The sequence below is a fragment of the Schistocerca americana genome, unplaced genomic scaffold (assembly GCF_021461395.2).
Source record: "Schistocerca americana isolate TAMUIC-IGC-003095 unplaced genomic scaffold, iqSchAmer2.1 HiC_scaffold_86, whole genome shotgun sequence".
In the NCBI taxonomy this organism is placed as follows: Eukaryota; Metazoa; Arthropoda; class Insecta; order Orthoptera; family Acrididae; genus Schistocerca; species Schistocerca americana.
Window position 1 is genome coordinate 636,419 of NW_025726631.1, and position 23,011 is coordinate 659,429.

The window sequence follows — 23,011 nt, forward strand, 5'->3', positions numbered from 1 at the left end:
CACTCGTTCGAGATGATCGACGGATCACCGTCGAACAACTCAGTGCTCAACTTGACATCTCTGTTGGTAGTGCTGTCACAATTGTTCACCAGTTGGGATATTCAAAGGTTTGTTCCCGCTGGGTCCCTCGTTGTCTAACCGAACACCATAAAGAGCAAAGGAGAACCATCTGTGCGGAATTGCTTGCTCGTCATGTGGCTGAGGGTGACAACTTCTTGTCAAAGATTGTTACAGGCGAGGAAACATGGGTTCATCACTTCGAACCTGAAACAAAACGGCAATCGATGGAGTGGCGCCACACCCACTCCCCTACCGAGAAAAAGTTTAAAGCCACACCCTCAGCCGGTAAAGTCATGCTTACAGTCTTCTGGGACGCTGAAGAGGTTATTCTGTTCGATGTCCTTCCCCGTGGTCAAACGATCAACTCTGAAGTGTATTGTGCTACTCTTCAGAAATTGAAGAAACGACTTCAGTGTGTTCGTAGGCACAAAAATCTGAACGAACTTCTCCTTCTTCGTGACAACGCAAGACCTCACACAAGTCTTCGCACCCGAGAGGAGCTCACAAAACTTCAGTGGACTGTTCTTCCTCATGCACCCTACAGCCCCGATCTCGCACCGTCGGATTTCCATATGTTTGGCCCAATGAAGGACGCAGTCCGTGGGAGGCACTATGTGGATGATGAAGAAGTTATTGATGCAGTACGACGTTGGCTCCGACATCGACCAGTGGAATGGTACCGTGCAGGCATACAGGCCCTCATTTCAAGGTGGCGTAAGGCCGTAGCATTGAATGGAGATTACGTTGAAAAATAGTGTTGTGTAGCTAAAAGATTGGGGAATAACCTGGTGTATTTCCATGCTGAATAAAACAACCCCTGTTTCAGAAAAAAAATGTGTTGCATTACTTATTGAACTGCCCTCGTACTGTGCTGGATCTCAGGTGCAGACGTAAATCCACTCTAATAGTAGGTGCAGGAGATCATAGCACATGGTGGATAGATTACACAACATGTAAGGTGTCCTTACCCAGAAAACCCATACTTCTTTGAAATTTAGAAACGTGTACAACAAACCCTAAGAAGATCCATGTATAATTAAGCAAAAAGGTTGATGGAAAGGTCGTCTCAATAACAGTTGATTCACCAACGTAAAACCTTTGCTAGGTATAAGACACCTTTTATTTGCCTTTTACAACAGAAAATGAGTTACTGCAGATTTATTCTAGCCCCCAACATCATAGGCATTCTGGCAGATGACTAAGTTAAATTTCAAAATAACTGAAAAAGTTATTTCTAGCCAGCTCTGAACCCAATGTGTATTGCTCCTATGACTTGCCTGTGTCATGGGCATATTCCGTAAGATACACTACAAGCTTACAACAACATTTCGTTGCCAATAACCTTCAATTATTACTAGTCACAAGTTTACACAGTCATTTTACATTCTTATTTAAAGATTTCTTATACAATTGGTTAAATATACATATAATGCATAATATAAACAAACACAGGCACAAAAGTTTTATAACTGAGTAAGTCTCTTAACCAGTTCATAGGTCTTGATATTACCAAATGCAGTTCACTGAGATCACCAGGAAAGTTTATAATAAATGTTCTTCGATCATATGTTGACAAGTCACTTTCACACAGTACATGGACTACACCACAGGATTAACAAATTAGAATAATAATTCTAAAGTTTGTACTGCTCAAAATGGAGATACCTTTAAATTTTCATATCTTCACGGCTGCTGATATGTCGGACACTTCCATTTTATGTAACTCACATTTTATTAGTGCTAAATGCCTAGCTGCAGTAAATGACAGTTCTGGGGTCAGATGAGGAACTCGAGTAACCAACGAAGTGGTCCACACTCCCAAGAATGGCATGTACTGTTCATAGAACTGTTCCTCTAATGATGGAAGTCTGCAGACACCTACAGCGTACAGTCAGCCTCTACATTAACAAATCCCCGCGACACTTGCCTGAGTAAGCGCACACCGTGAGGGGCCTGCGATCGCAGTGCCGCCGACAGTGGCTCGTCGGACAAGTCGGTCAGACTCGGACTGTAGAGCTGAGAGCTTTTTCGTGTAGCTTCTGAAAATAAAAACATTTAGTTTAGAGAGTGTACAGTGCCTTCAAACATGCAATTTGGTATAGTAGGAAAGGGAAGAGAAGGAAAAATAGTAGAAAAACATGGACAGGGAAAGGTATGAAAAAGAAATGTGCCTGATAAACCAGATGTTAGCAGTGATTTTATGTCCTGTGCAAAATTTTAAGATTTACTGAGAGGGTATCAGTTCTTTCGGACATGTCCGAAAGAACAGATACCATCGGTGACCGTGCAGCTCATTAGAATGAAATTACAATGAAATGAACACCCTTAGCTGCTTACAGGCGTTGACATACATCAACGGGAACAGATGAAAATGTGTGCCCCGACGAATGTAGTGCGGGACAATACGTAGAGAATGTGGGTTTCGCGGGAGGCATGCCAGAGATAAATCCCTGCAGTCGCGCTATCCTCTGTGTCCTCGGTGACTCAGATGGATAGAGCGTCTGCCATGTAAGCAGGAGATCCCGGGTTCAGGTCCCGGTCAGGGCACACATTTTCATCTGTCCCCGTTGACGTATGTCAATGCCTGTAAGCAGCTAAGGGTGTTCATTTCATTGTAATCTGGTTTAAGAATCGTCTAAGAAGGTTGTATATGTGCAAGAGACCTGGAGACAATGGCAAGTTTCAGATTGATTGTACAGGGTGATCCATCTAAGACGTCATAAGAGTATTGCATTATATTTATTAAGTTAGTGAATAAATCTCCAAGCGATTTTCTGCAAAGTACATGAAAATGGGGCGAGTTAACAATGAATGACCATGCTTTGTGAGGCAAGCTGTCAGCACCTAGTTCACAGTGCAAACAGCAGATGTCAGAAGCACATTGTACAACCTACAGAGGTGACAACAGTCAACACACGCTGAGTGTGCTACCTTGTAAGTGAAAATGGTTGTTACAAAGCAACAACGTAGTCAATGTGGCATGTGGCCTAAAAAATTTTCGAGTGTTGTAGAGACCCAGGGAGTTTTCAGGTGTCGGTGCAGTGTTATCAGCCCATTCTTTCTTGTGGAGGAGACTGTTTGTGCTCTCAATTACCTGGAAATAATTGACCAGTATGTCATTTATCAATTACAGAAAGATGGGATACTGGACATCGATGTCTATCAACATGATGGTGCTCCAGCACACTTGGATGTCATTGTGTGAGGACAATTAAACCAGATATTCAGATATTCAATGATCGCCAGTGTGGGTTTGGTAGACCCCTCCCACAGCCTTTAATATTCCGGCCTAACATCAACATTATTTCCATAAAAACCGCAGAATCTGACTGACCTACAGAGTCATGTTACAGTAGCCTTTTATCAAATCACTCCAGGAATGCTGCACACCCCCGAGGCACAATATGTGCCCCATTTGCAGTGACCGACATGTTGAGAGCTAATGTGCTGTGTGACAAATTTCAGACACAAAGTCCAGCCTCCCCTCCACATGTATGTGCTGCTAATAAGCAACAAGTTTGCACACTTTCTTGTATATAGTGCTTTACTTTTCCAACATCTCAAATGTGTCACCTAACATAATGGTAAGACACGAGATTTTGGAACCACATTTATACTGTAAGACATTTCCAGGGACAGATGTGGGCTCTGACCACAATTTATTTTTTATGAACTGTAGATTAAAACTCAATAAATCACAAAATGATAGGAAATTATGGAGATGGAACCTGGATAAGTTGAAAGAACCGAAGATTACTGAGAGTTTCAAAGGGAGAATTAGGCAACCTTTGACTGAAACAGCAGAAAATGAATGGGTAGCTTTGACAGATGAAATAGTCAAGGCAGCAGGGGATCAAATAGGCAAACAACGAAGGGCTAATAGGATCCTTGGATAACACAGCAGACACTGAATTTAAATGATGAAAGGAGAAAACATAAAATGCAGCAAATGAACTGGGTGCAATGGAATACAGATGTCTAAAGAATGAGATTGACAGAAAGTGCTAAATGACTAAGCAGGAATGGCTAGAGGACAATGCAAGCCGTTATAAGCCTGCATAACTGAGGGAAAGATAGATGCCACCTACAGGAAAATTAAAGAGACCTTTGGCAAAAAGAGAAGCAGCTCTCTGAATATCGAGAGCTCAGAAGGAAAAGCAGTACTAAACAAAGAAAGGAAAGCTGAAAGGTGGAGCCAATATATAGATGAGTTCTACAAAGGAAATGAACATGAATACAGTATTGTAGAAAGGGAAGGGGATGCTGATGAAGATGGGGTGGGAGACATTATACTGCGGGAAGACTGACAGAGCACTGAAAGAACTAAGGCGAAACAAGGCCCCTGGAGTAGACAACATTCTGTCAGAACCGCTGATAGCTTTGGGAGACCCAGCCACAACAAAACTATTCCATCTGGCATGCATGATGTGTGAGACAGGCGAAATACCCTCAGACTTCATGAAGAATGTAATAATTCCAATTGTGAATAAAGCAGGTGCTGACAGGTGTGGATGTTACCAAACTATCAAGCTACTAAGTCATAGTTGCAAAATACTAACAAAAATTATTTACAGAAGAATGGAAAACTGGTAGATGCCTACCTTGGGGAAAATCAATTTGATTTCCAGAAAAATGTAGGGACAGGCAAGGCAATACTGACCCTGTGACTTATCTTAAAAGACTGCATAAGGAAAGGCAAACTTACACTTATATGATTTGTAAACCTACAGAAAGTTTTTGACATTGCTGACTGGAATACACTCTTTTAAATTCTGAAAGAAGCAAGGGTAAAATACAGGAAGTGAAATGCTATTCAGAATTTCTACAGGAACCAAATGGCAGTTATAAGAGTCATGGAGCACAAAAGGGAACCACTGGTTGGGAAGGGAGTGAGACAGGGTTGTGGTCTATACCCTATCATTTGGACTGTATGATGAACATGCAGTACAGGAAACCAAAGAAAAATTTTCTGAACAAATTAAAGTTTCGGGAAAAGAAATAAAAATTTTGAGGTTTGGTGATAAGAACTTAAAAAATAAAAATAAAATAAGGTGATTTACTGTTTAATTGTGTTCTAGAAAAAACTGTAAGGATCTGAAATTCGGAGCTAAACAAATCACAAAATTGAACCAATGAATCTGGGAAGGAAAACAAATGGAATTAAGGTAAACTGCTTGGCTTTTGTGGATGATTTTGCAATACTTTCAGAAAACCTGACAAAAGCTGTTCTTCAGATAAACCTTCTGGAATAAATAGCAAACAGAACTGGTTTCAAAATTTCAGCTGGAAAAAAACAAAATTCATGACAAGTATAAAAAATGTGCCAAAATTCACAGCAAAACAAATAGGTAAAATAGAGCGAGTAAATAAATATACATATCTTGGGAGACTATTCAACAGAATGGACTACAAAAATCTGCAATAGATGTAAGGATTAACAAAATGGAAAGAGCATAGGGTTTGACCAAAAATATTTACAACAAGAAATGTATATCTAGAAAAACAAAACTAAAACCCCACACCACACTGGTTCGACCAGAATGTTTATATGGATCTTAATGCCTAAAAATGAACTATAAGATGAACAGATTAGAGGTTCTCAAAAGAAGGATTATTAGAAAAATAACAACTGCAATAAAAACTGCAGATGGTTGGAATATAAGAAGTAATGAGGAGATCTACAAAAATATAAAGGAAATATATGAAGTAATGGCCACACAAAGATTAACCTTTTTTGGACACCTCTACCGAATGGATGGAAATAAACTAACAAAGCAAATACTGCTATATTTCTGAAAGAAGAAATCGACAATAGCATGGATTACAGTAGTAAGGAAAGATCTAGAAAGAAACAACATTAAAGAACCAGAAACAGCAGAAAGAAACTGTTTTAAAAATAAAATACTAAATTTGGGAGGCATTCAAAGCAGAAGAAATAAAATATGGGGAACAACATGGACAGAAGAAATGAAGAGACTTTATGGAGAGAAAATGAGGGAATACTGGAAAAATAGAAAATAACAAAGGAAGATGAGGAACTGAAGTTGTTAACATGATCCTAGTTGGTCAATACGATTAAAAAAAGTTTCAGTGCACAAAATAGCTATGGTCATAAGCGCCCATTTGTGACTTAGTGAAGGATAAAACAGGAATTGAAATCAGCATCAATGGGAGCGAAACTTAATGAGGAGGAAAACTAAAAAAACAGAAGGAAATCTTAGAAAAGTGCTATTGAAGAGGGGGTTGTTTTCCCCAAAAAGAGTTTCAAATGACCAATGTCATCTCACTCACACTTATAAACTCAAGGACACGATCAGCTGAGCACGAGTCATCTGCTAAAATGGAAGATATATCGGGAAACAGCTGTAAACGGGCACAAAGTGGTTTAAAATAGGGGCACTGAAGTAACAGGTGTCTCACCATCCACGACTGAGAGCAGTGGGGACAAAGCAGAGGAGGAGCGCCACTTAAAAGATCTCAATGGCTAAAAAGACAATGCCCAATCCAGAGTCAAGTTAAAGTTACCTCCTCCCAACAACAGGGCCAGACGGAAGAGGTCTAAGCACAGGGAAGAGGTTTTATGACCCACAATTTATTATCCTGAAGTGCAGACCAATGAGTGTGCCATAAAAGAGTAACACAACAATATAAAATGCTCTGTAGACCAGCAAACGGAACCGTGCAAACGGCGGGCTGAGGAATACAGAGAGCAACCTTCGCCACTATATGGGCTGCCTCTTTCCACATATACCAACATGCCCTGGGATCCAGAGAAATGCCACAGAGATTCCCCCCAAGTGGAGCAGGCCTGAATCTGGTGGACCAGAGGGTGGACAGGATAAAGAGCTTGGAGATTGAGAAGAGAGCTCAGCGAATACTAGCATATAATATACTGTATCCGCTGACGGCAACAGATGTATTGGACAGCACGGAGAACAGCAGTAAAAACTGAACACTGGTCAGGAAACTGAAATTTAATAGGGGTGTCGTCAATAATATAGGCTTTCCTGACACCAAAGGTGGTCTTGGAGCCGTCAGTATAAATAAATGTGGCATCCTCCATTTGTGTGCATAGAGCAGCTAATGCCCAACGATAAACTAGGGGGAGGGGTACTATCCTTGGGAAGCTGACAAAGGTCACAGAGAAGGCATGTCCAGGGGTGGGGCCAAGGTGGCAGCATACTCCTATTTGTCAGAAAGGTTTTAGGAAATTGGAAGGAAAGTGAATGTAGCAGTTGACAGAAGTGGACTCCTGGTGGCAGCAGAGAGGAAGGGTTGCCTGCATACCCTAAATTCAAGGAGGCGTCGGGGGGGGGGGGGGGGGGGGGGGGGAAACATGGGTCAGATTAGCAGGCATGGAAGACAGATGACTATCAAAATGACTCAGACAGCTCACTGATCGGACAGCGGAGGTTCAGCAGTTTCAGCGTAAAGGCTCTCCATGGGGCTGGTGTAAAAAGCTCCAGATGCTAAATGCAATCCACGGTGGTGGACAGAGTCGAGACACTGAAGAATAGACGGCTGTGCAGAGGAGTAAACTATGCTTCCATGGTCCAATTTTGAGCACAGTAAGGCGCAGCATAGGCGGAGGAGGATCACTCTGTCCGTTGCCCAGGAGCAGAGCACAGAGGGTGTTGAGGGATCGCAGACAGCGAGCCGAAAGATATGAAATGTGGGAAGACCAGCACAGTTTTCTGTCAAACATAAGTCCCAAAAAATTGGCGACATCTGTGAATGGAAGGTCAACAGGGCCTAGATGTAAAGATGGCAGATAAAACTCCATACCACGCCAAAAATTTACACAGACAGTCTTACTGGGAGAAAATTGGAAACTGGTTTTGATGCTCCACGAATGGAGGCAATCGAGGCATCCTTGATGACGTCATTCGAGAAGGCTGGTCTGTTGAGAGGTGTAGTAGACTGCAAAGTCATCGAGAAAGAGGAAGCCCGAGACATCGGAAAGTAGACAATCCATAATTGGATTTGTGGTGATGGCAAACAGTACAACGCTTAGCACGGAGCCCAGGGGCACCCCTTTTTCTTGAGAGAAAGTACGGGATAGAGTAGTGTTCACCTGCACCTCAAATGTGTGCTCTGTCATAAATTCACGGATGAAACGGAGTAGCCGACCTTGAAAGCCCCAAGAGAACAGCGTGCAGAGGATGCCTGTCCTCCAACAGGTGTCGTATGCCCTCTCCGTATCAAAAAATATAGCTATCGTTTGGTGTTTGCTGAGAAAATTGTTCATGATATAAGTGGACAGAGCAACAAGATGGTCAACTGTCGAACGATGCTTTCAGAAACCGCATCGGGCTGTTGTTAAAAGGTTTTGGGACCACAGCCACCAGCCTAAATGGCTATTTACCATATGCTCCAAAACCTTACAAACACTACTCGTGAAAGAGATTGGGCGATAGTTGGAGGGGAGATGTTTGTCCTTTCCAGGTTTCGGAACAGGTATGACAATAGCTTCCCGCTATTTTCTGGGAAAGGTACTGTCAACACAAAAGTTGATTATGAAGGCGAAGGAGGTTGCACAGACAAGTGTATGATAGATGCAGCAACATGTGGACGTGGATACCATCTGCTCCCAGAGCAGAAGAGCGAGAGGAGGAGAATGCATGTCTGAGTTCCCGCATAGAAAGAACGGCATTATACCTTTCACGATATTGAGAGGAAAAAGCAAGAGGTCGCTGGTCGCTCTTCCGCAACCCATTTCTTCAGGAGAAAGACTGGTGGGTAATTCAAAGAGCTCAAAATTTCAGCAAAGTGTTGACCCAATGACTTAGAGATTGCGACTGGGTACACTAAGGTATCCTGCATGACAGTTAGCCCAGAGGTTGGGGGAAAACTGGAAGTGACGGATATCTGTCAGACTGACTCCAAACAATTGATGAGGGAGTGAAGGTATTAAATGAGCTGCGAAAGAAATTCCAGCTTGCCTTCTTGCAGTCGTATATGATGTGAAGGCATCGCGCACGTAACTGCTTATAGCAGATACAGTTGGCCAACGTAGGATGATGGCGGCAAACACGAAGAGCACGTCTCCACTCGCGTATCGCGTCATGGCACACCTCGTTCCACCGAGGAACTGGGGGGCACTGGGGCAAAGGGGAACTACGAGGTATCGAACATTCTGTGGCTGTAAGAAAAACTTCTGTAACACGAGTGACCTGATAATCGATGCTAGGAAATTGACGGTCATCAAATGTTGCTAGATAGGAGAAAAGCGTCCAATCGGCTTAAGAAAACTTCCAGTGTCTTGGGCGCATAGATGGCAATTGTGGCTGTAATCGAAGGACACATGGAAAATGGTCACTCGAGTATTTATTGGCAAGAGGGAACCATTCAAAGTGCCAAGCTAGCTGAACAGTACTGACCGAAAGGTCCAAATGAGTAGGTTGATATGGAGGCACACAAAAATGTAGGTTCCCCAGCGTTGAGGCAAACAACATCCAGTTGGTGGAAGAGGTCAATCAACAGGGAGACTCTCGGACAAGGACGCAGAGGTCCACAAAGTAGGTGGTGGGGTTGAAGTCCCCAACCAGCAAATAGGGGGGCGGAAGCTGACGAAGAAGATGAGGGAGATCAGCTCTTGCCATTGGTGTGGACGATGGAATGTATACAGCACAAAGAGAGAAGGTGTATCCAGAAAGGGAAAGATGGACAGCAACAGTTTGGAAGGAACATGGAGAAGAGTCACGAGTCCTCCATATGCTGGAGTGCCATCAACAGAGGGGAGATCAAATCAGATTCACTTAAAATAAGGAAAAACAATGTGATCGCGGGGACGCAGCTTTGTTTCCTGATGACAGAAGATGACCGGCGAGTAGGATCGTAAGAGGATCGACAATTCATCCCAACTGGCTCGAATGCCACGGATATTCCAATGGATAATGGACATCGGGTGGACAGAAAAGGGAAGAATGTGACCAAGGTTGCCGTCAACTCAACGACTGCTCAGAGCCAGTGACCGACAGCGTGGAACAGCATTCAGCCGAAGGCAGAAGATCCCGATCCATAGGTTGTTCGGCAGCAGCTGCTGCCACCAGCAATCGGCCGGTTGATCGGCCGCCAGCAGTGCGCCTGGGCCACACAGAAGATGGCCAATCGCGGTGACCGCCAGGTGGTGCTGTAGATGAGACACGCCGTGGCGGAGAAGGAGAGGAACTGGGTTTCTAATTAGCCTTCTTGGAAACAGGACGTTGAGATGAGGGAGGGATCGACGGTTGTGAAGTCGGGGTACGTAAAAAATCTTCACGAGTAGGCTCTTTTTTGGAAGTCTGGCTGTCTGATTTTGGGGCTTGTGATTTAGCAGAGCCCGATGAAGGGTGAGCCATAGAGTGGGGAAGTTGAAGGGGTGATCTTTGCACTGGCCGATCTGACGACCGTGGCACTAAAGGTGAGATCACAAGTCTGCGTGGCCGCCTCCTTTGTTGGCCGAGGAGAGGCAAGGACAGTGCTGTATTTACCTGCATGAGGCACAGTGGGCTTTCGACTGGCGAATAACTTTCGAGCAGCAAAGATCGACACCTTTTCCTTCACTCTGATTTCCTGAAATAACCGTTTGTCTTTGAAAATGGGGCAATCTATAGAGGAAGCAGCATGGTCGCCCATACAGTTGATGCAACAAGGGGATGGAGGTGGACAAGCACCCTCATGGGCATCCCTGCCACAGGTTACACGTTTGGCCATATTGGAACATGACTGGCTGGTGTGATTAAACCTCTGACACCGATAGCAATGCATAGGGTCGGGGATGGTAAACATGAACTGAAAATATCCTGCTTTAATGTTCAATGGAAGTTGAACTCTGTCAAACATCAAAAAGAGAGTGCGGATTGGCACCAATTCCTTCTCAACCCTTTTCGTGACTCATTGTACGGCCATTACTCCCTGATCAGACAGGTAATTTTTAATGTTCTCATTTGATAATCCGTTGTGTGATCTTGTATAAACCACACCACGTGATGGGCTTAAAGTACGGTGTGCTCCCGCCTGGATAGGGGAGGTGTGTAGCAGCGTAGTTTGAAGCAATTTATGTGCCTGGAGGGCACTATCTGCTTCTAGCAACAAAGTGCCATTTCGTATCCAGGAACATGACTTTACAGGACCTGCAATTGCATTGACACCTTTCTGAATAATGAAAGGGTCGACTGTCGAGAAGTCTCGACCTTCGTCAGACTGAGAAATGACTAGGAACTTTGGCACTGACAGAAGAATTGTCCGTGGCTGAGACTCGTCTAGCTTTCTCTTGTGGGCAGAAGTTTTAGAATTAGAAGAAACCATTGCAAAAGTATCCACCATGATTACTGGCGTCTCTGATGGCGTTCTCCTTCCTAGTGGGAGCCCTCTCTGAGGGCACTCCCGCCTTAGGTGATTGTGTACACCTCAGGCCACACCTCCCGAGAAACGGACGGAAGGACCGATCGGCACGTTCGGAAAGTACCAACTCGGGTAACCGCCCCTCCTCGGGCCTGGCCTTTACCAGGGGGTACGTACGTGTCCTACTTGTCTATCTGGGGTGGGGAATTACCCGTTACCCCGTCACCGGCTACGTGTGGGTTGGTCTTCAGACAGGCACAGGGAGGAAAGAAAGAAAAGGAAAGTAGAGAAGAATTCTCAAGCGCTGCAGCTGAGAAGAAGGGAAAGAGAAGAATCGAGAAAAGAGAAGGGCAAAGTAAGGGCAGATATGTTACATTGTAGAGATAAAAGAAGAGAAATCACTTCATTCGTTCACAAGTGTCCATCTCTGGATGTAGGCGCAAAACAGACTCCCAAAGAGAAGGAGAAGGGGAAGGGGAAGGGGAAGGGGAAGGGGAAGGGAAAAGGGGGGAGGGGGGGAGGAGGAGGGTCGGGGACAGGAAGGGATGTGGAAAGGGAAGGCACGCAGCCCAGAAAGGAAAGAGAGTTGCACGAGCTCGGGGTCACGTGCCCACCATGCACAAAAGAGTTGTGGACGACAAGAAATTTGTGGCACAGTGTAACGAAAGGAATGGATCAGTTGATAGGACACATCCAGAGGCATTGTGGCAAATACAATTTGTTAATGGAGGGAAGTGGGGGGGGGAGTAAAAATTGTACAGGTGGTGCATGTCACGAACACAGTAAGCAGGTTCAAATTGATGTAGCTGCAGTATTTATACATAGATTAAGAGGTCTGCACATGATTGGCTAGTATCAAACCAGCTACATCAAACCATCCTTTGGACTGAAGGCCACAAAGTATGCCTACATTTAAAATACAACATAATAAAGAGTCACAAAAAAAGAAATGAATGTAAGTCTCACAAAAGGGCACCAGGTAACAGATTTTTCATTACAGATTCCAGTGCATACAGTGGTTAAATAGCAAAAGAGGCAACCTACAACTTCAATGTTCTGCATCGTTTGGTAAAAGCAACCACCCAATTCTGAAGTTTTCCTCTGGCAAATGAAGAATGTAAATTTTAAGTGTGCATTGTATCTGACTTCTTTTACTCTTGGTCTTTAGAAGTGTGTTGCCTTGACAACACATTTATGTACAATTCTCCAATACTGTTATTTTCGCAGTTAAGAATGTCAACGGAGAGTGCGTGGAATAAAAATTAACATTCACTGGTAGCAAATATATTTCCCTTATAATGCAACAGGACTTTAATGTTAAAGGTTCAAGCAACTAACTGTGGCTCCTCGTTTGTGCATTTCAAACAAAACCGATAAGATAAAAACACAAATTACTTTTTGATACTGAGTAGCACATTAGCCATCTATTAAGAAACTACACCTCAATCTAAATAACTACACAATGTGGACAATCTGTATACAGTAGGCCTACATGGTTCTTTAATGTGTTGTTAGCACAGTTATGTGCTCCTTAACAGCTCCATTGCTAAACAGAGATATACAATCTGCCAACAGCAGCATGCAACTCAAGAGCCTGAAGTATACTGTAAGTGCACTTTAGGCCAACAGTTCAAATGTAGGTAGCATTACACATTATATGAACTACTCACCATCATCCTCAATTTATGACTTCAACTTCAGTCACTGCACAAGCATCCATTTTCATTTTCACTCTTTTCCAACTTAACCTTTTTTGCGGTAACTTTCATCTGACATCTGTGATCCTGCCTCTTCAGCCTTTATTTCTTTCTGTTATTTGAAGATGTCTCCATTTTCCACAATTTTGTCTTGGAATCCACCAGTTTCTTACATTTCAGGGGAGGTAATGCTGACAGGCTCGGGTTTCTTTTCCGTCCTCTCAAAAGGTTCTTCTGCCATTCTGTTTACAGCTGTCGCTAAATGCCTTATCGTGCAAAAATACAAACAACGGTAACACCAAAAATTCTGAAAACCAGTTTACTTACATACACATCTCAACACTACCTTTGATGATGAAGCCCTTCACTATCTGTGTCAGTTCCAAACACTAACATTTAGTCCAGTCAATGAAGGAAAATTAGGGGAAAAGTCACGTAGTCACAAAGTTTTACACAGTTCTAGGATATATTGTCACAAACATTGTACTAAAAACCCTGACCTGTGGAGTGTGAGCATTGGTGTGGGGGTAGGTTTAAAGGTAATTTTTTATTTTTGTTCTTGAATGACTCAAAAACAACGGATCCTGGGGAAATTCTTCCCCAATACAAAATTAACCTGCATTCACTTCCCTGCCAAAAAAGGTTCTAGTCACTTTTTCTCTAGGACTAATAGTTTGCAGAGGATGAAAAAAATTGCAAATTATGGCACTAAAAATATTGTTCCAATGGTAAAAAATTAATGTACTTCCCTCCTTCCTAGGTAAGCAAACTGAAGGTTAAGCAGGTGATCCCCCTCGCTACATCACAAGAAGCAACTACAGGGTACATCACAAAGTTCTCCGTCCACAATATGCCACACGAATCGCTGGTGACACAGCGTGCAGATGTCCACGGGGAGGGTTTATTTTGCACAAAATGAGTTAACACTACACAGAATGCAGATACAAGTTACTAACAACACTAATGCAGGGAATGTACATGAACTGGACGTATGTAAATCTCTGCACAATGTTCTACACTGCAAGAGGAGAAACTGATTCTTAGTGATCCGTTACGGGAAAGGCAGCTTCCCCCACCACAGGTGCTGCTCCCCAGCATTTCCTGTCCATTTGTATTATGCAAATGGACAGAATAGCTTCACTGAACTCATGTTTACACAGTGGAGTTATTTTCAGTTTACTGGGTACTTATTTGCAGTTGTTGAGTGCGCTACTCATATCATGTAAAAAAGTTCAACAGCTGGAACTGTCAATTGTCTACCACGCTGAAGAGACTCTTCCAAATAGGACACACTGTCAATATGTACAGGACATCATAGATTTCATTGTCACAAGCTGGAATACTTTTCACAGCACGAGGGTTATCAAATGCATCACCCTGCCTCAGTTCTCCAAAAATACGATGAGGCTCAGAGGCTTAATCCACTGCAACAAAAGTAGGTCACCAAGACTATAACAGTTGTTCAGATATTTCAACATAAGTCAAGCAATGCGTTACAGCAGATAACTGTTATAGACTTCAATATTAACAGTCACATTCCATCAGACATAGCCACACCTATCTCGGAAGATGTACTGTGGATGTGCGTTAAGTGGTTCCACTCGGTGCAGCCCACTCTGCAAATGCAGCAATTCATGAATTATGAATGGAAAATATTTATGCAGTCTACCTGTAACACAATTAATGGGAGAGAAGTGCAGTAACATTTTTAGTCATCCATTAATTCACCACCAAGTGCCTAAAACACAATTACACAGTTTTACAATACACAGCAGCAGGGTGCCACTTTTTACAGTCCAGTCCCTTTCCCACCAACACCACATAAGTAACTGACAACATAATAGCTCACTTAACACCTTCAAATAAATAGGCCTACTCCCTTTCCAAACAGGAAATAACTTCACTATATAAACACAAGTTCTGGTTATCACTGTTAGCATTCAACCGCGATTCTTATACATATATTTTAACAACGCGTTTCAAGAGACAATGCTCTCATCATCATATCTTGAAACGCGCTGTTAAAATATATGTATAAGAATCGCGGGTGAATGTTAACAGTGATAACCAGTATAACGAAAACTGCTACCTCGACTCCATAATGGATTATATTAAACACAAGTTCATCAAAGCTATTTTGTCTATCAGCAAAAGATAAGTGGACACGAAACACAGGGCAGTTACAGCCTGTCTGTAAACAGAGAAGTGAGCAGTACTCACAATGGTGGAAGTGATCTTTCTTAGAAGAACACTACGTCTTCTGAACAGAACCATAAAGAACCAATTTCTCCTGTAGCAGTGTAGCACAGTATGCAGAGATTAAAGTAGATTCTGTTCATATTCATTACCTGTATTAGTGTTATTAGTACCTTATATTCGCATTCCATGTAGTGTTAATGCACGTTGTGCAAACTAAACCCTCCTCGAGCGTGTCTGTGCACTGTGTCGGCAGTGATTCATATAGTGCACTACAGAGGGGCCATATAAGTTTGTGATATACTCTGTAGTTGCTTCTTGTGACGCAGTGGACGAGATAGAGTGGAGAATCACCAGCTCCACCTTCAGATTTGTAGACCTATGGAGGTGGGAAGTGCACAAACACAGTGCAGTGAGCTACCTTCACTCACACTCTACTCCACACACCTCCCACAGCCCAGCCTGTTTCACCCCTGGAACACAATTTATCCATTAGTATGCCTCTACTGCAGTTAGATATGGTACACAATTTAATAGTTGTTTTTAACCCGTTCCAAATTATTGGTCCAAGAGGAAGAAAAGTACAGTCCCTTTTTGTAGGAAATTGAATGTAGTGTAATTTTGCACTGGAGAACAATTTCACCAGAAGCCGAGGTTTTCGATTCGTTGGAGAAAAAATAACACACAGGTAACGAATATGAAGGAAGGTGATCCGGAAATCTAAAAGTATGTATCTAAAAAAAGGAAATTGACAAATCAAATAACAAAATGAAAACCATATGGAAATATGTTAAAAGCGAGACAGGGAAAAGCCTGTCTGCCAAAGAAGTGATTAGCTTAAGAACTGGGAGCCTTTCGGTGGATGCTCCTGAAATGCTGGCTAATATCTTTAACAATCATTTCCTAACAGTCACCAACCAAATGGGATGCCAGGGTTCTGTAAAGAATGCTACAGAATACTTGCATAACACCTTAACTAACAAAATAGATGAGAAGCATCTTCGAAAAACTACAGTGATAGAATTAGAAAAAATGATTGTCTTTAAAATGTAAAAATTCTGCTGGAGTTGACAACACTTCCAGCAAGTTACTGAAATATTGTTGTAAAGAAATAAGTACAGTCCTCTGCCATATTAGTAATACATCATTGGAAGAAGGTGTTTTTCCCAACAGGCTAAAATATGGGCTTATAAGACCAATTTATAAAAAGGGAGAAAAGACTGAGGCTACAAACTATCAACCAATCTCATTACTCTCAGTTTTCTCCAAGGTACTAGAGAAATTGATGCATAGCAGAATGGTTGAGCATCTTAGTAAATATAATATCCTCAGCAGTAGCCAGTTTGGCTTTTGGAAAGGGGTATCAACCGTGGATGCAATACATGCCTTTGTTGACAATGTTATGGAAGCCATAAATAATAATATGATGACGGTTGGAATATTTTGTGACCTGTCAAAAGCTTTTGACAGTTTAAGTCACCATATTCTCTTGAGTAAAGCCAAGACCCTAGGAATGGGTGGAACCGTAGGCACGTGGCTTGAATCCTATCTGTGTGGTAGAAAGCAGAAAGTAATCGTGGAAGGACTGCATGGTGGCCAGGTATCTTCAGAATGGGGCTCCATTACTGCAGGAGTACCTCAAGGCTCAGTGCTGGGCCCACTGCTCGTTCTAATATTTATAAATAACTTAGCACTATGTACAGAATATGGGAAAATACTCATGTTTGCTGACGACACCATGTTATCAGTTAATAATCTCTCAGGGAATATGTCAAATGAGGCTGCAAATAAAGCTTTTGCAGATTTGACAAACTGGTTTGAAACCAGTGGCCTTACAGTCAACCTAAAAATGACAAATTACATTCACTTCTCTTCTAACACAAATGTTACTAATGAAATGAACCTAAAAATGGGTGAGCACGAGATTTTGAAGGTTGAGTCCTCCAAATTCTTGGATCTGCATATAGATAGCAAAGTGGCACCACCATATTCAAGATCTGTGCAAAAGGCTAAGCTCAGCAACATTTGCCTTAAAAATAATTTCAGACACTAGGGAAATGAGCACAATAAAAACTGCATATTTTAGCTATTTTCACCAACTTATGGCCTATGGTATAATATTTTGGGAAAATCAACCAATAGCAAAAAAATGTTCCATGCACAGAAGCGAGCAATCAGAATTATGTGTGGAGTACACCCTAGGCACTCGTGCAGGGATCTGTTTAGAGCTCTACAAATCCTTACAACACCTGCCCAATATATTTTTTCCCTGATGTGCTTTGTTTCAAAAAATAGCATCTTATTCAAAATCATACCACAGTTATAACACCCAAAGAAAACTGGATATCCATTATGAGCTAAAAAAGAAAAACATGGTCCAGAAGGGGGTTTTATACAGTGGCACCAAGATTTTTAATGCCCTCCCACCGCTCATTAAAGAACTGGTTGGAAACATGCCAACGTTTAAAGAAAATCTGAAGCAGTTCCTTTTAGATGAGTCTAGTTACAGTATTAATGAATTTCTTAGCAAAATCTCTTGTTTGTGCTTAAAACTTACTGGGGGACCTTTACAATTGATTAATCATACTCCGTAAGTACAGTGTAACTTAATACAATACCCAAATTTATGTATGTCTGTATATGACCCCCATGAACCATGGACCTTGCCGTTGGTGGGGAGGCTTGCGTGCCTCAGCGATACAGATAGCCGTACCGTAGGTGCAACCACAACGGAGGGGTATCTGTTGAGAGGCCAGACAAACGTGTGGTTCCTGAAGAGGGGCAGCAGCCTTTTCAGTAGTTGCAAGGGCAACAGTCTGGATGATTGACTGATCTGGCCTTGTAACAATAACCAAAACGGCCTTGCTGTGCTGGTACTGCGAACGGCTGAAAGCAAGGGGAAACTACAGCCGTAATTTTTCCCGAGGGCATGCAGCTTTACTGTATGATTACATGATGATGGCGTCCTCTTGGGTAAAATATTCCGGAGGTAAAATAGTCCCCCATTCGGATCTCCGGGCGGGGACTACTCAAGAGGATGTCGTTATCAGGAGAAAGAAAACTGGTGTTCTACGGATCGGAGCGTGGAATGTCAGATCCCTTAATCGGGCAGGTAGGTTAGAAAATTTAAAAAGGGAAATGGATAGGTTGAAGTTAGATATAGTGGGAATTAGTGAAGTTCGGTGGCAGGAGGAACAAGACTTCTGGTCAGGTGACTACAGGGTTATAAACACAAAATCAAATAGGGGGAATGCAGGAGTAGGTTTAATAATGAATAGGAAAATAGGAATGCAGGTAAGCTACTACAAACAGCATAGTGAACGCATTATTGTGGCCAAGATAGATACGAAGCCCACACCTACTACAGTAGTGCAAGTTTATATGCCAACTAGCTCTGCAGATGACGAAGAAATTGAAGAAATGTATGATGAAATAAAAGAAATTATTCAGATTGTGAAGGGAGACGAAAATTTAATAGTCATGGGTGACTGGAATTCGAGTGTAGGAAAAGGGAGAGAAGGAAACATAGTAGGTGAATATGGATTGGGGGACAGAAATGGAAGAGGAAGCCGCCTGGTAGAATTTTGCACAGAGCACAACATAATCATAACTAACACTTGGTTTAAGAATCATGAAAGAAGGTTGTATACATGGAAGAACCCTGGAGATACTAAAAGGTACCAGATAGATTATATAATGGTAAGACAGAGATTTAGGAACCAGGTTTTAAATTGCAAGACATTTCCAGGGGCAGATGTCGACTCTGACCACAATCTATTGGTTATGACCTGTAGATTAAAACTGAAGAAACTGCAAAAAGGTGGGAAATTAAGGAGATGGGACCTGGATAAACTAAAAGAACCAGAGGTTGTACAGAGATTCAGGGAGAGCATAAGGGAGCAATTGACAGGAATGGGGGAAATAAATACAGTAGAAGAAGAATGGGTAGATTTAAGGGATGAAGTAGTGAAGGCAGCAGAGGATCAAGTAGGTAAAAAGACGAGGGCTAGTAGAAATCCTTGGGTAACAGAAGAAATATTGAATTTAATTGATGAAAGGAGAAAATATAAAAATGCAGTAAGTGAAACAGGCAAAAAGGAATACAAACGTCTCAAAAATGAGATCGACAGGAAGTGCAAAATGGCTAAGCAGGGATGGCTAGAGGACAAATGTAAGGATGTAGAGGCCTATCTCACGAGGGGTAAGATAGATACCGCCTACAGGAAAATTAAAGAGACCTTTGGAGATAAGAGAACGACTTGTATGAATATCAAGAGCTCAGATGGAAACCCAGTTCTAAGCAAAGAAGGGAAAGCAGAAAGGTGGAAGGAGTATATAGAGGGTCTATACAAGGGCGATGTACTTGAGGACAATATTATGGAAATGGAAGAGGATGTAGATGAAGATGAAATGGGAGATACGATACTGCGTGAAGAGTTTGACAGAGCACTGAAAGACCTGAGTCGAAACAAGGCCCCCGGAGTAGACAATATTCCATTAGAACTACTGACGGCCGTGGGAGAGCCAGTCCTGACAAAACTCTACCATCTGGTGAGCAAGATGTATGAGACAGGCGAAATACCCTCAGACTTCAAGAAGAATATAATAATTCCAATCCCAAAGAAAGCAGGTGTTGACATATGTGAAAATTACCGAACTATCAGTTTAATAAGTCACAGCTGCAAAATACTAACACGAATTCTTTACAGACGAATGGAAAAACTAGTAGAAGCCAACCTCGGGGAAGATCAGTTTGGATTCCGTAGAAACACTGGAACACGTGAGGCAATACTGACCTTACGACTTATCTTAGAAGAAAGATTAAGGAAAGGCAAACCTACGTTTCTAGCATTTGTAGACTTAGAGAAAGCTTTTGACAATGTTGACTGGAATACTCTCTTTCAAATTCTAAAGGTGGCAGGGGTAAAATACAGGGAGCGAAAGGCTATTTACAATTTGTACAGAAACCAGATGGCAGTTACAAGAGTCGAGGGACATGAAAGGGAAGCAGTGGTTGGGAAGGGAGTAAGACAGGGTTGTAGCCTCTCTCCGATGTTGTTCAATCTGTATATTGAGCAAGCAGTAAAGGAAACAAAAGAAAAATTCGGAGTAGGTATTAAAATTCATGGAGAAGAAATAAAAACTTTGAGGTTTGCCGATGATATTGTAATTCTGTCAGAGACAGCAAAGGACTTGGAAGAGCAGTTGAATGGAATGGACAGTGTCTTGAAAGGAGGATATAAGATGATCATCAACAAAAGCAAAACAAGGATAATGGAATGTAGTCTAATTAAGTCGGGTGATGCTGAGGGAATTAGATTAGGAAATGAGGCACTTAAAGTAGTAAAGGAGTTTTGCTATTTGGGGAGCAAAATAACTGATGATGGTCGGAGTAGAGAGGATATAAAATGTAGGCTGGCAATGGCAAGGAGAGCGTTTCTGAAGAAGAGAAATTTGTTGACATCCAGTATTGATTTAAGTGGCAGGAAGTCATTTCTGAAAGTATTCGTATGGAGTGTAGCCATGTATGGAAGTGAAACATGGACGATAAATAGTTTGGACAAGAAGAGAATAGAAGCTTTCGAAATGTGGTGCTACAGAAGAATGCTGAAGATTAGATGGGTAGATCACGTAACTAATGAGGAAGTATTGAATAGGATTGGGGAGAAGAGAAGTTTGTGGCACAGCTTGACCAGAAGAAGGCATCGGTTGGTAGGACATGTTCTGAGGCATCAAGGGATCACCAATTTAGTATTGGAGGGCAGCGTAGAGGGTAAAAATCGTAGAGGGAGACCAAGAGATGAATACACTAAGCAGATTCAGAAGGATGTAGGTTGCAGTAGGTACTGGGAGATGAAAAAGCTTGCACAGGATAGAGTAGCATGGAGAGCTGCATCAAACCAGTCTCAGGACTGAAGACCACAACAACAACAACTGTATATGACGCCTGTATAACTTAAGAACAATACCCAAATTTATGTATGACTGTATATTCTTTCAGATGTCTTGTATCTTAACTAATATTAAGGGTATATGGTAAACTTCACAGTTTCTTTAATCTAATGATAAGATCAATGTATATGTGCACAAAACAATAATCTGTAAAAACCTTGACTCGTTCTATATCCAGGGATATGTTCCCATATGGAGCTATGGAACACGAAATAAATAAATAAATCCACATCCACCCCAATGCTCACACCGCACCGGCCACGATTTTTTGTGTTCAACACACTACCTCCTAGCACTGTGCAACAATATGCGAATGCAAGATTTTTTGCCTTCACTTTGCTTGTGGATGGCTTAACGACGGGCGACAGTTAAAGGAACGCGATGTCATCACTAGCCCTGTGCAGGAGGGGGAATAACTGCCAGTAAGCGGAAATAAAAATGAGTAGACTGGCTGATTCACTCTGCAGTACATGATTGATAGCTTTTCAGGTGAGAATACTTCCGAACATATTACTTCTTGTTATGCATGGTTAAGGTCAATATATGGTCTGTAACTAAATTTAAGAATTACTAATATATTTTATGTAAAGGGTATGTAACATGATAATGCTCACAATGGCAGTTATCCGCTGATATCGGATGTTACAAACTTCAGTGATAAGGCCTCATTTGTAATAATCGGCAAAGTCCGAAACTACCTTCTGCTAGAGTGAAAATTGAGAAATTTCAAATGCTTTCAGTGGTATTGTCCTGACAACGGAGTGTGAGAAAACATTTGAATACTAGCATTGCCAACATGATAAATGAACACACATGATGTATGTACTATACGATAGTTCTATATAAATTGCTTAACAACTCATGTTTGAATACCGATTAATTGAATTATTGTGTGCGTAGTTGACATGCTTTACAGAACTTTTTTCAAAAAGAAAGGTTTGCAAAGCGGTGTTTCACTTTCTAACTCTCGCTCTGTTTCTCCGATAATATTGTATATACTATTCGTTACTGTCAAGCTGTGTTTACTAACTACCAAGGCAACTCACAGTTGCGGGATGTGGTGTGCATAACAAATTATCTTGTACGTTATTTGTTGAACCTCGCTATTTCTGCAACTATAACAAATATAGTACTCGCTCAAATTGCGGTGCTGCTGATGTACTGAAAATGGCCAACAACATGTTCCTGTAACATGCATAACTTTGTAACTGTAATAACGAAAACGATTCTCGTAGCAGGAGATTATTTCTTCCTTACAAACAAAAATATTTGGGAAGTTTTAAATTTTTGAGTTTTTAAAGCGTGTTGCCAATCCTTGCACCACTTCGAAATCTTATTAAGATGTGACAGAACATGGGATTATTTTTCAGATAGTAGACCTATTTCATAATTATTTATTCACCCATGGATTATTTAGTACAATAGTATAGAACCTGTCGAAAACATAACAGAAATAATATACTCTACATAAGGCATTAACAAAATACGATACTGCATAAAGTCGGCCAGGACCTGATCAAAGGAAGCATCCCAGCATTCATGTTAGCAACAAGGGGAAAGATGAAAACACAAGTCAGTATGGCCCGATGAGAAACAAATCCCAATGTTTTGAATGTCAGTCCGGTACAATAAGGGTAATCATAAAATACATCGCGTATATTGTGACTGCAACAGCTACAAAAAGTGAATCAATGAATACGAAATGTTGAAAATAAAAACACCGTCGAAAAATTGAAAATAAATGACCAAATTATATGAAAGAATGACGTATTGTGTATTTT

General features: G+C 41.8%; 1 long non-coding RNA gene across 2 annotated transcripts; it reads right to left on the reverse strand.

The window, feature by feature from the left end:
- Nucleotides 1-1,665: 1,665 nt before the first annotated feature.
- Nucleotides 1,666-21,949, reverse strand: LOC124591663. 2 transcript variants are annotated; one of them, XR_006977213.1, is made up of 3 exons: nucleotides 21,845-21,949; nucleotides 13,056-13,348; nucleotides 1,666-2,099 (listed from the first exon to the last, which is right to left on the reverse strand). It is a non-coding gene; the product is annotated as an uncharacterized LOC124591663 (long non-coding RNA). The 2 variants fall into 2 exon arrangements; XR_006977212.1 differs by lacking the exon at nucleotides 21,845-21,949 and adding an exon at nucleotides 13,429-13,763.
- Nucleotides 21,950-23,011: the final 1,062 nt, after the last annotated feature.